The sequence below is a fragment of the Empidonax traillii genome, unplaced genomic scaffold, assembly GCF_003031625.1.
Source record: "Empidonax traillii isolate 1590-97213 ecotype Southwest subspecies unplaced genomic scaffold, ASM303162v1 scaffold404:size960789, whole genome shotgun sequence".
Classification (NCBI taxonomy): Eukaryota; Metazoa; Chordata; class Aves; order Passeriformes; family Tyrannidae; genus Empidonax; species Empidonax traillii.
Genome location: NW_020955597.1, coordinates 17,763 through 31,760, shown reverse-complemented (window position 1 = coordinate 31,760; position 13,998 = coordinate 17,763). Strand labels below are relative to the sequence as shown.

General features: G+C 43.7%; 1 long non-coding RNA gene across 1 annotated transcript; it reads right to left on the bottom strand.

The window, feature by feature from the left end:
- Positions 1-6,519: 6,519 nt before the first annotated feature.
- LOC114062396 lies at positions 6,520-13,117 on the bottom strand. Its single transcript, XR_003572369.1, has 2 exons — positions 7,715-13,117; positions 6,520-6,849 (listed from the first exon to the last, which is right to left on the bottom strand). It is a non-coding gene; the product is annotated as an uncharacterized LOC114062396 (long non-coding RNA).
- Between the last annotated feature and the right edge of the window lie 881 nt (positions 13,118-13,998).

Below are 13,998 nucleotides of genomic sequence, written 5' to 3'. Positions count from 1 at the left end.
TGGTTTGAAAACTAGTAAATTAGTAATTTACTCAACTAGTAAATGACAGTTAAAGGAAAAGCTCCAAGCTCCTTTACAGATTGCTATGGTTTGGATTAGGCTCCCAGAGACTGGGAAATGTCTCTGGGAGATCTTCACCTTCTCCAGCAATGATAAAGATGTGGCAAGACTAAGAGCTTCTGTTGGGGTCTTGCTCACAGACCACCCATCGAGCCTCATCATGCCATGCACATGCACACACACAAACAGAACATCCCTGGCTAGAAGGAAACTATAGGAGGAGGCTACAAAAACAACAGATGGGTGCAAACACAGTGGAAGAGCCCGAGGTAACAGCAAGATAGTTAAAATTGGCTTGAAAATATCTCAGACCTCTTGACCCCTGCCCCGTCCCCACTGTGGTGGTTTGGCTATTGTGTGCAAACAAAGGGCAGGGAGGAACAGCTTAAAATGTGGCACTGCAGTCAAAGAACTTTTTAAAAATTCTTTATGCTTAGCCTCCATTAGTCTTGTAATGTTAATTAGGTCTCCTGGGAAGTAAATGTTCTTCCAGGACAGCCTTTTGCTGGGAGGCAGAGTATGGATTGGAGGGAAGATGATCATTCTTTGGGAACAGAAGGCTCAGAAATCCCCTCTGATAATTGACAGGTCTGGCTTACTTGCAGATTCCCAGGGATAATACCTGTCTATCTGGGTGGGAGAACCAAAACCCAGGAAATCCAAAAAAGAGTGTTAAGTCTTCCTTTGTGTGGGCATAATTTTTAAACTTCAAGAAATGATGGCATTTTACAATCCAGCCCTTACCCTCTTGAGGCTGGAGGACTCCTCAGGGCTCTGACCAACATCAGTGATGTGTTTGATATATTTAATGCTTAGATTCAACTATCTACCAGTGATTACCTCCTAACCAACAATACTTGGCCACTGAAAGTGAGAGAAGACAGACATTGGGCAGGGATGCTACAAGCATCCAAGTGTGTCTCTGTCTAGGTACTCCAAAACCTGGGAGAGCAGGAAAGGCTCCACCCCAGGGGATCACCATTTGTATCACAGTGTTTAGAGGGTCTTGATCCATTTAAGCATTTCCAAGGAAAAGTTTACCCACAAGTAAAAAAAAACTTTACCCCATCTTCCATGCTCAGGGGAGCAAAGCTACCAGTATATTATATGACTACATCACATAACCTCCAGAGAGAATATGTTATTAGGATTTATTAGGTTATAATCCTCTTTTGATTAAAAATTATAAATTGGCTCATGTTTGATGTTAACCCATAAATGCATAGCACATGTCAAGCAAAGCACAGTGTACGTGGCCCCTGGGCATGCATGGAGGAGCCCACCCTGCTGCTCCCATCACTGTGCAGAAAATAATGGACCCCATCAAAGGAGTGTGGCCCTCACTGTGTCGGGGACATGGCTTTCAAGAGGTTAACTCTCAGAGATGGAGCATGCTAAGCTGTTGCGTTTGATTTATTGTCCCTCCTTTGTTCTTGTTTCTCCTTGAAACATAAAAGCTTGCAGCCCACAGACTCTTGACATTTCTTTTAAATGCTCTTGTCATTCAGAAATTGCCACAGTCATCTCCTGTAACTTTGCACTTAGTGTTCCCAGCCTGTTTGGGGTTACTTGCAGAAGTTGAAAAGGAAATGTGAATAGATTACAGGGCTCAATCCTGCAAGGTGGAGAGTCTTCTAATTCTGAACCAGTAACACACTTAACCATTTACTTAACTTCCAAGGTGGGAGTAGTCTGACAGAACTGTGTGACCACTAACTGAATTACAATATTGAGAATGAAATAGTGAAGATGTCTGCAAAATAAACAGCCACTCCAGCTACTGAGGGCAGGTGACACTGTGTGGGATTTTTACAGGATCTTGTTGATTTATGAGCACAATTATGGCTTGCACTGGAACCTGCCACTTAAATGCTTTTGTCAAAGTCTGCCCCTCTATGATCTGGGGTTAGGTCCCAGGGCACCCTAAATTCTCTTCTGCAGAGCTTGGCTGTTTTTCTGCTCATCTTGGCAATACAACGTAGCTCTCCCTCTCTCTGATGCAAGCTCATGAAGGATGGAGTGTCTTTCAACAGGCAAGACAGTTCAAGAGACTTGGAACTTCTTATCCCAGACCCAAATAGCTTAATGGGTAACTCAGTCTCTGCCCTTTGTAGCCATCTACGTTAAGAATGAAAGCTGAGGGCTAAGAATAAAGGTTAGGAAAATCCTGCACTTTTGAGAAAGCACCTTTATTGACTCAAAGACAATGCAGGAATTCCAGGTGGAGCTTTCATCCCTTTGTGAGCCATTGAACTAACAGCACATTTTTTAGCTCTATTAGCTACATATATGAGCAGGGATAGAGATAATCAGCTTGTAAATGGTGCTACACTCAATATGAAAACAAGCATAATATCACCTTCAATATTGTCTTCTGAAAGGCAGTCAAACAGAGGGAAGAAAATAATCAGGACCTTCACCTGTCTCTGATTGATAGGAAAGGTCCTATAGTCCTGACCTGGATGGTGCTGTTGATCCCAGATAGTATTTGGGTTTGGTTTCTTATCTGTTGAGAACCTTATCCTCCAACTAGTGCTCATCTCTGGGAAAAATTCTCTGTGATCTAGTCCCTGTAAACATTTTGTTTTTTCTTTTGTTGGACATTTTCTTCATTTACCCTGTTTGGTGAAATTTATGTTTTTGTCACTTATGCTTCCAAAATCCTTTTCTTTTAGCCCTGAGCTCTCGGGAACCTGAACACTAGCCAGCTCTTCCAAGGACACATGGAACTCGTATTTCCTGGCTGAATCCTGACAGTTCGCTGGGCAAGAAAGTTTTTTTTTTTTTGTCTCACACACGCTGTAAATTGGAATGAAAACCTTAACTTTTTCAAGTTGTTTGTGGCCAAATGTAGCAGTTGCTTAAATGAAAAGATGCAAGAAAAGCATGACAGAGTGGTGCCAGATGGGGGTTTCAGACCTCCTCAGTCAGAGGAAAGAACGGACCCAAGTTCTCAACTTCTTGAATAAGTACTTGAAGACAAGGTATCCATGGAAAATGTGGTCCTTTCTCTTTCCACTGTAGCCTGTCAAATGCAGTGCTGCTGGAGCCCAGAGAGCACCTTGCCTTCTGGCTAGGGCACCCCAGACATTTCAGGCAGACACCAGGCTGTGGGTATGGTACCTGGATGGGCTTAGTGAAGACAGGGACATCCCCAGGCACGAGGGGCAGCAAAACTTCAGAGAGTCTCCTCAGAAGATTTTGTCAGGGAAATGGAGACACTTACAACTTCGCAGGCACCCAAGTGGGATGGCATTATTTTTTTCACAGATCTCTCAGTTCAGCTGAGGTGTTCCCTGCAACTGCTGTTTTTAAATGTTGCCCTTTGGGATTTGCAAGATGAGGCCTCAGGTGGCTTCAGGAAGCTGTGCTGCGCTGAAGAGGCACAGCTTTCCCTCAGAAATCCTGGGTAAGATACAACAAGTGACATGAAAGGTGTGTTTTGCGTGACAGACACGGAAAAGCCAATTACATGTAATTAATGTTGGTTAAATGCTTTGAAGATGAAAAGCTTTTATATAAGTGTGATTAACATCTATTCTGTCAAAATGATTGTCTTTCTAGTGTTTTAAGAAGCTTAATAGCATGCTTCAGGTTTTCAGTGTTTATCTCTGAGATGTGATGACCCCATGGAAAGCATTCAGGGGAAAACTATATAAGAAAGGCCTTCAGTGGGAGTTGATGTTGGCCAGAAACCAAGAGTAAAGACGGAAACACTGTGGGACATAGATGATTCACCTGTCAACAGCTCAGTCTCTTACAAAGGCTCCTGATCAGCAAACCAATTGAGCGATGCTGAAGTATTGTCTTGATGCAAGGTCTTAACTGCGAGCACTCACTGCAGGGTGGCTTGTGGAGCCCATGAAAAGATAGTTTGTGCATGCTGGACCCAGGTTCAGAATGTGCACAGTAAGGTTTACCAGCTTACACTTTTAGCAGGAGTCGGGATCTGGCACAGGACTGAACAGACACCTCCGAATGGGAATTTTGCCACCGATTTCAATGAGCGCGAGAAATGTCTACATTTCTGCATGCACAAAAACAAGCTGTTATTGACTGAAGACTTATAGTCAATTGTCTTGCTCCGACATATTTTGCTTTCCACTGTAAATAAAGTGGATTTGATTGTAAACCACTCACAGGAGATGAGAAACAATAAGGGTCGGACACTGAACAATAGGCATTCTGAGAAAACAGTGAGTTCATACATTTGGCAGTTGTTGTTATTTTCTGAAAATGAGTGCAGATGTTTTACTATGCAGAAATCACTCCAGACTTTTATGGCAGAAAGAGGCCATGGAGTAAATAAACTGGTGACAGGTATAATGAAAGGCATTCCGTTTATTTGCCTGTTCAGTTATTTTATTCAAGGGAGCCCTGTTTTGCCTACCACAGGCAAATCCTCAAGACCATCTTGAAGGAGCATCTCCCTGGAAAAAAGAATAGAGCACGATCATGTAGCAAGCCCAGGCCTTCTGGATGACAATCAAATAGATTACTTAATTCTTTGTAAGCAATTCCTAGAAAGCATTGGTTCCCAGAACAGACATATATGAAGGTTCTGCTCTTTATGTGCTGGTGGGGAAACACAAGGGCTGTGCCTCCAGGAGTGAAGTGAATGCCATTTGAATCGCTCTTGGTGCTGTTGCCAAGGAAAGTGTCCAGAAAACACTGTAAATCAGCCAGATAAGGGTCAGGGAGGTTTTCAGGGCTGTAGGAATGGGCAGAGATCATAGTCTTTTCCTCCATCAGTCATCTTCCTATATGAGCTGATCCACTTGGGCTAGAATCAGTCCCTGCAGCTTTTTCCTGTTCAGTGGAGGTTGCGAGATAGCTCCAAGTTTCTGGGATCAACTTTTCCTCCACAGTTCAGCCAAAAAGACTGGCAAAAGACTTCCCTGCACTGCCCTTGTGGTGATGGTGGGTGAGTGGGTGCTGGGGTCAGTACTAGGATCAGCTGCAGCTATTTTTGCTCTCAAGCACTGTGACAATGCCATTCTGAGCTGTCGTCCTTCTGGGCAATGCTCTTGGGGTTCATCACATCCCTCAGCAGTACCACTGATGGGGGGGCTGGGGGCATTCAAGACTCACAGGTGCCACCTTTACCCAACCTCAAGGTCTGTGCTTACCCTGTCAGTCTACACATGGCAAACCAGGTGAGACAACTTCAGCTTCACTTGGACCTGCTAACACACGGGGAAGATACGTGAGGTCCTCAGGGCTTATCTCTGTCAGTTCACATTTATTAATACTTTGTCTGCATTGCCTTCACTGGGATTTTACCTCAGGTTAATTACTCCGTGTTTGCTAATGCCGCATAGGAACATGAATTTTTTTTTCCTGCTGGTGAAGAGAAGCTGGATCCAGAGAAGAGTTCACCTCTAGTGCAGCTTGCTGGAGCACTGGCAGCTTCGTCTTTCAAAAATGTAATTGGTAAAAATGTCAAACCGGTCCCATGAGCCTGTTGCTGCAGGTGGGGATTCACACCCTCTCCCACCATGCACCAACAAATGCTGCTGGAAACTGGTGTTGTGCCTCTCCCTGGCATTTATTGTCTATCGTGTTTTCAAGTCCACCACCTTCCATAAACACTAAATGCCCACAAAAAGAGTTTTAGAGAGAGAACTGCAAGATAACCAACCTTTCCCTCAAAGGGAGGAGTATGATAACTTCAGCTTTTGTTCTTGTGACCTGCCCTTGCAAGACTGAAAAGAGCTTTGAGCACACACCCAGGAGAGCAGGAAATCTCTCCTACGGATCACTTGTAAAATGGCCCAGTTTGAAAAACATGCTGCAGAAAGAATGAAGCCTGACTGCAAAGGAGAGTGGCGTTTTTCTTTTTTTTTCTTCACCCATGAATAGGATTTCAAACTAGCAGCCAAAGTGAATCATTATACATCCTTGCCATATGCCACTTTCAATCAATAAGGCCTTATGCTCTGCTAACAATCATCCTAAACTATACCTATTAACAAGAATGCACATTTTCGTAGTAATATTCCATGCACGTCACCGCACACAGACTGCAAACAGTTGAGAGGGATCACAGCCGAAGGGAGATGGTTTCTGAAACAAGTGTGTGGACGTACACCACACTGTAGAGGCTGCCACTCTTACATGTGTAGGCTGGTTTCTGCTTTTTAATGGCATACGCTCCTACAGACTGGTGGGTTTTTTCTCTCTTTCAAGCGTGGGCTTTCTTGCTGACCCAGACAGTTTCTTTCCTCGTGACCCAGGACTTTCTCAGAAGTGGCTGATGCTCTGAGGATAAGGTACAGCAATAGCCACGGGGGGTGAGATATGGCTTCAACAGAACCCCTTCAATTTGGAGGGAGGGAGATGACAGCAATCATCATGAACTAATCATCCATATGATGTGTTCACACCTGAACCAAATCTCTCTGTGAAGACATGAAAACCTGCTATAAAAGAGACATAGGGTTTGAGGCATGTGGTGCAGGAGCAGGAAGCGCAGACTTTATTTCCTACTGATCACAGGGAACCTCTGTTTCCCACCTGCTATTTCTTTTGTCTACTTACATTGCAAACTCCTCCTGATGGGTGTCGCTTCTCCAAAAATACTGTGCTTGCCATAGAAGTTATTGACTGGAATGCCACAGTCTGGGCTGCTCAGAGCATCCAAGTCTTACAGTATGGGCACGAAGCTCTCGGTAGGTTCACCCAACTAAAGCAGAAATCTACACTTGAGAGAGTCACCTGTGGCTCCCTCACCAGTCAGTGGAGAGCCAGTCAATACTGTCAATAGAGCCCACGGTGATTCACGTCTTCCTAAAATAGATGGTTAAAACAGAGCAGATGAATTGAATAATGAACCCACTTATTTCTTCTTGCTCCCTGGAAAGCCCAGTGTGACAGCTGGCATTTAGAAGTTCTACTCTGTAAATACCTGAAATGGGGTGAGTCTAATCCCACCACTACCCCCACGACCTTCCCTTGCCCTGATACTCTCTGTGCACCTCAGGCTCTTGGTGGTGCAACTCGCTCCGTGCCCTGCAGTGCACACAGAGTTACAGCTGGGCTGGGGGATGCCATAGCAGAGTGGCAGCCCCAAATTCAGGCAGCTAAAACATCCCACTCCTGACCAACAGCTCAGAGCCCCTGTGTGCCCCTGGGCCCCAAGTCCCCAGTCCCATACATGAGTCAGAGGCACCGCAGTGTGTGAACTGTGCCCTGGGATTGCATCAGCCCTGAGCGTCTGGCAGTGCAGAGCTCAGGCCAGACTATACAAAGTTCTGATGCCTATGGATCCTGGATTAGTAGAGCATGTACAGTATGGCAAGTCCTGATCCGATGGCCTTCAGATGCTACCACATCAAAAACCCTTCTATCTTTCTCTCAAAGAGTGAATTTAGGCTTTGCTTATTTCTGTTTTATAACTAAAGGCTGTTTCTGCAACCCTTGTGTAGATAATCACACATGGTCTATGTGACACTCTTCCTGAGTAATCCTTGTGTGTTTTGCAAGGTTCAACATAAAAATTCTTTGCTAATCAAAAGACATTACAGCTTGGATGTTTCTGTGCTGCGAAATAACCCCCAGTCAATCAAAACTCCTTCAAACAACCCCTGTCAATGCTTTCTGCTTTGGAACCTTGCTTCCTGTGGGTGAAGGTGTGAAAGGAGAAAGTGCTTACCTTTGAGCACAAAGCTGTGTGACTCTCGGTGTCAGTGATACCACCAAAACACAGCTGAGGTGCTGCAGTGCCCTTTCGCTGGCTTTCTGTGCAAGTACACATCCATAATAGCATCATTTGTTGCAAAGATTTCACTCAGTTTCTTCCTCTCTGGCACAGCGTGCACTCATTGGATCTAGAAGTCCTCATTCCTCAGACAATTCCTCTTGCCTTTGAGGAAGATTTGTAATCCCAGAAGGGCTGTGCAAAATTTATACTACTAATTCTTCATATTTGGAGATATTAATGATGTACAAGCTACTGGATTCAGTACAAGAGAACCAGCCAAACTGCTGCAGTCTATTTCATATGTGAAGTAAATATAAATGATCAAAGGATTACTTCTGGCTTGAAAAGGCATTAATACTACTAATATCAGCTGAAGTAGTTAAACCACATGTATTTGTTTAAACACTTATTGTAGATGTTGACCCTGTGGAATCCTCTCCCCTCTTTTTAACATCCATGACATTGTTGGGATCTTTAGTAACGAGGGCAATAAATTTGGGCAGAAAACTACTTTTGCCATAACGAGAATGCTCAAAGTCATGAAATAAACACTCCTATTCCAAATTGGGATGGAAGATCAAACTCACAGCCTCAGAGTCCAATCTCGGCAATGACAAAACCACACGGTCCCGTCTACTTTCACATCTGGAAAATACAGTCAAACACCTCCTAACACTTTTGGCTGCTGTTTCTGGCCGACACAAGATGCACCTGTTCCCAAAGCAGCCCTGCATCCCTGGGGACCCTGTAAAGGCACATAAAGGGGGGGCAGGTGCTCCCTTGCAGTGGCTACTTGGGGGTAAAGTCAAAAAATGGCTTTCCTTGGGGCTGAGCAAACGAGGTGGTGGCTATTTCACACAGAAAGGTTCCTTTTACATTACTTTAAAGGGCTGTGGCTGGTTGAAAGACAGATTGGTGTCTGCCCGTGGTGATTCTTTCCTGTGTTGTCCCCAGGCATGGTTTGGGACACAGGGCTGCTTTCTCACACGTGTCCTCTCTGACTTCATAGGAAGGACAGCAACTGTCACGATAACCATTTCCTTACCCCATCCTACACCCTGAAACACAGTTCAGCCTCATGCTCTAGTCTGCTGTTGCAGACACAGCCAGTGGGGCTGGCTCTGCACGGACATGTTGGGCTGAATTTGAAGCAAACTCAACTCCCCGAGCTGCAGCTAATTAGAAGGTGCTTCCAGTGTGTGAGAAAGAGCTTTAGCCATGGCAAACTGTGACTTCCAGCCAGTTTCAAATCCAAACCCCCAGTAAACAGCAGAATTGCTTTTCCTATCCTGAGCAGACAACATTTATTAGTATTTGTGTGTTGTCAGTTTTTTCATCCCTCATTTCCCTTTACATAGTTTTATTTTTCCCAGTCAATAAGAATGATTTTATTCTTCTTAATTAGATTTTTTTTTAGGTTTCCCATAGTAATTAATGCACTTTTCTTCAGCAGTATAACCTATTACAGTGGTTAAAATATTAAATCATGACTGCTGCCAGATCTAAGGGAACAAGAAACATAGGTTTTTCAATAGCCACTTTGTCTTCATCTTTTGAATTAGTTTGCAGTCTGCTTTACATTTTTGGGTAAGTAATAAGATTTGTTGATTTGAATGAAGAACAATATAAAAATAAATTGCATTGTACTTTTAATTACATAGTCTTAATTTTTTGTGGCGACACTCCAGGCTCTCATATAATGTTGCTTAATGTTTACATCTCTTTATTGATTCGATAATTTAAATACAGAAATGAGGTTTAATTTGCAAATTTCTACATTCATTGTTGGGGTGCTGTGCTCATTAAGGAATCAGGGGAATTCTGTGTTTTCCCCTATCTCCTGCAGGCAGAAACAGCCATGTATGTTCCATATTTGCTTTTTCTTGGGCAGCAAATCTCAGCTACAGAGATGCTTTTCTCCTCCACCATTGTGAGACCGTGACTCTCCCTGCGCTGGACATTTTGTACCAGGGGAGTTGGTGTGAAATGGGCTCCAGGGAGCCTGTTTTTTTTTGGGGACTCCTTGGAGGTGGTTGAAGACAGTATTGGGCAGGTGGACACACTAGCCATGGTGGGTTTTTAATTCACCTGGGAAATCAAACATCCTTACAGCCCTGAGAGGGGTTTGAGTCCACCCACGCCCCTGCAGAGGACATGGTGGAGGCAGGTCTTGCAAAAGTCCACAGAACAGGTAGGATGAGCCCAGTGGGATTCCCCTGGTTCTGGCTGAGGATGAAGTCCTACTGCTCTCCGGGTGTCATTCAGAAATAGCTACGAGAATGCAACCAACCAACAGCAAACCTCCAAACCTTCCTTCCTCCATCAAACCAGCATCTCTAACCCACCTCATCCACTCACCTCAGCTCTCTTGGAGAGCAGCCATGGACATCCTTCATCACTCCCCAGGTAATGTTAACCACTTGGATAAATCTCACCTTTACGAGCTGTTTTTGAGGTGTTGGTGTTTCAGTTTTAGAGCTCCAGCCACATTTCAGAGTTTCTGGAAGTTAACCAAAATTAAACTTTTCTTTCAAAAATCCATCATCACAAAACTGTTTTCCCCTCCTCTTCATTAATGATTTACTTTCTGTGGAATAAATGCACCAACTGAGGACAGAATCATTATTAAAATCTCAGTTAACAACACAATATTACTTTGTTCCTTTCATTTCCTCCACTATTATAAAATTCAAGATTCATTTCATCTATTAATATTAGCAATCTATTTTTTTTTTAATTTTGACCAGGCACAAATTAAAGGGGGGAATGATATTATGGAAACGGCACTAGAACTTATTCCTTTTCTTTTCTTTTTTTCTTTTTTTTTTTTTTTTTTTTGGTAAAATCTATTTTTTCCCTTCCATCAATTCTTTCTTTGCATCTAATATTGGCTTCTTCTGCATCGATATTCCCAGTGACTTCATTTGATACCTGGCATTACTCCCATGGAAGTCACCTGGAAGAGGCCAACAGAATTTCTTGGTAGGTGATTAAAATTAAGGGTCAATGAAGAGAAAGGATGGCACACGGGTTTGGAAGCAGGGGAGCTGGATCTTGATCCAAGCCCTGCCACAAAATTGCTCTGTGGCTCTGAGTAAGTGATTTTATTTCTCTGTACTGCAGTTTCCATGTGTTTAAAATAGGACCGGGAGCGTTTGCTGCTCACTGTTCAAGTCTCCCAGCAAATAAAATATGATGTATCAGAGCTAACTGAGCAAGCAGGCACAGATCCTTCTCTCAAGAAATCTGTGTCCTAGAGTAGCAGCAGACAGCGAGGACAGGGCAGAACAGAGATGCACTGTTTTTCCGAGCGCTCACAAATTGCCCCTGTTCCCTTTTTAACAGATCATTGTCAGTGGGTTCTAATGAGATTTCCTTCATGCCTCTGTAACACTAAATATAACCTGCGGTATTTCTCACGTGCAGCATCTCCTTGTCAAAGAAAAGCTGGATTTTCAATGCTCTGGAATAACCAGCCTCCACAGTAATGGCACACGTATTTCCTAGCTTGTTTCTGTGCACCATCCATCCTGGGAGCCGCACATCAGCTAAACATGCATGTGATTGCTTTGCAATCCTCTTGATTACAAACAGGGGACTGCTATTGTGGCAGGTCTCCCCAAATGCTGAAGTGCTGAATTCCAGTGATTCAGTGGCAAGTGGAGAAAATAAGAAAAAAAAAATAGTTGGATAAATCCCTCTAAGAGGCTCTCAGTACAATCAACAATACCTCAACCACTCCTGCAAGAGCTTTGGCTAAACAATTTCCTGCTGGGCCAATTCCACAACAGCCATAGCACCGGCAAATTTTTCCTGATCTTTTACCTGTATTGTTCCTGCTGGAGCTAAAGCCCATTACTCACCCTACCTGCAGAAGATAAAAGGACACGTTGTCTCACTCTTTGCATCAGTCTTGCATGTATTTGACCACTTGTTTTGTCTCAGTTCAGTCCCCTGTTCAGACCACACACTTCCCTCTCTCAGCTCTACCTCAAAGGCAGGTTTCCTACACTTCCAGTCACTTTTTTTGCACCTCTTTGGGCTTTCCCCAGCTGGGCCATATGTTTCCTGAGGTGTGTAAATTGTTCTTGAGCCAAGACCCTGCCATTGCCAAGTTGAATGGAAAGACTGACCCATGCCAGTGTGCCCCTTGGAACAGACATCCCAGGAGAACTGCTGGATTTTTGCAGCACTGGTTTTCTGCTGTATTCCCAAGCACTGCAGTCCCAGATCTTTTTCCACATGGCAGCAGCCTGGCCAATTGCTCTTCATCTTGTATTAGGGAAATTGATTTTAACTCTGCTGCCAGGGAGTGCAACATTTTAATTACTTCTGTGGATAAAGTCCGTTGTTCCTATTCTGATCTGGACTTAAGAGATAAGTAAAGCAAAGCCTATCAGAGATCCTGCAAAAGCTTGAGCTGGAACCCAGGCCACCAGAATACCCCCAACCAGTACCTCTGCCATATATCCTTCACCCTTCTCATCCTTGTCTCATGCCACCCTCATTTTTTAAAAATCTTTCTTCTCCCTCCATTAGTATTGAATTCTTTTCACATCTGATGGTCACTTGCAAGCATTTAAACTATTGCAGGTGAATAATTAACAATAATAATTATTGTGGGTGCATCATCCCACAGCAGGGATAGGTCACATGAAATCAGAAACAGATTGGTTGCTTGCTGGATTATTGATAATTTCCCTGCTGATAGAACCTGCTTCTCAACATAAACGAGTGGCATTTCCTGGCAAAAATAAAGGACAAGATCAGTGGCCTTCAGGAGCAAGAGAGGGTTGGGTGGATATGGAAACAGGAAAGTCAAGACATAAAGTGCAGTCTTCCTGCCAAAGGATCTAATCCCTATTTAGGGGACACCAAGACACCTACAAATATATAAAAAGTTGAGGCTGACTATAAAAATATTTCTGTTTCATTCGCCTGAAATCCACAGACAGGCACTGCTGATGCCAAGAACCCACAATACCCTGGCATCACAACCCGCAGGGCTGTCTGCTCTCACTTGTGAATACATTTATCACTGCTAATATGCCAAAATGTCCAAGGGTTGAATACTGGGGAGCTCTGGGAAGGAAAGCAGGTTCTCACAGATACGACTGAGTGCAGCAGAACTTTATCTGCATCTGTACTGGTGCTGTGTCACTCCCATCTCCCTACAAAACTGATGGGCCAGTGACTGAATTCTTAACAGAATAGTTTTTATACTTAGTATTTGTTATGGCATGTGCTATGTCCTATGCCATGAGGCTGAAGAAATAGTCTGAGAAAGTGCATTAGGGCAGATGGGCAAGAAGCAGTTGGTAGGAAGGTAAGGAGGCAAGACCAAGATGGAAGAAAATAAAACTCCGGAGCCCTGCAGGAAGAGGTAGGATGAGCATTTATCAGGAATGCCATAGGTCAATTAAACACTGCCAAAGGGAGGAGAATGGATGGGATGACACCTGAAGATGCCTTCCAACATTAGCTCCCCACTTGCACACTGCCAGCTGCCAGCATGTGGGATGAGCCTCCTCCAGTTGGTTTACATCATCTTTTCCCCATGATGAGCAGCAAAGGCAGACACTTTATGGTGTAAAAACAAACTCTGGTCCCAATAAGACAAAAGGAAAACTACCTTGTTAGCAATGTCCAATTCATTACTCAATACCACGTAACACAATAATGTTTCACTTTAAAGCTTAGTGCATCTGCCTTGCTCTATTTAAACTGTGGTCTTGAGTGTTTATCATCTCCTGCTAATGGCAGTAGAGTATTTGCCACAAAAACTTAATTATTTGCCTTCTCTGAGAGGGTATTTTTCCTGATTAAAGCCTTCCTGAGAGCAATGAAGGAAGCACTCGGCCCCACCGGGCATTCTTATACCCTAACCACTGAAATCTGGGACAAAGGCCAATAATCTGGGACAAACTCTAAAAATACACCAAACACTCCAGGACATATTTTATTGGTCCGTCCATACGTGCCTTGAGTGTGTCAGGAGGCACAAGGCCACAGGTAACAGTGAAAGTTAACCCTGCAGTGCAGTCCAGCTGGCTGCAGGAGGGATACAGATGCTTTTTTTCCAAAAAGCCATTTCAAAGGCACACAGCACCTCCCTAAGAACCTTCCTGTTGTTAAAGCTTAATTGCAACCAGTTTAAAACCTCTGAGTCTATTTTTTTTTAATAAAATACTGGAATTTGAAAGATGTCCTTCTGCCAACTAAACACCTGGGGAGAG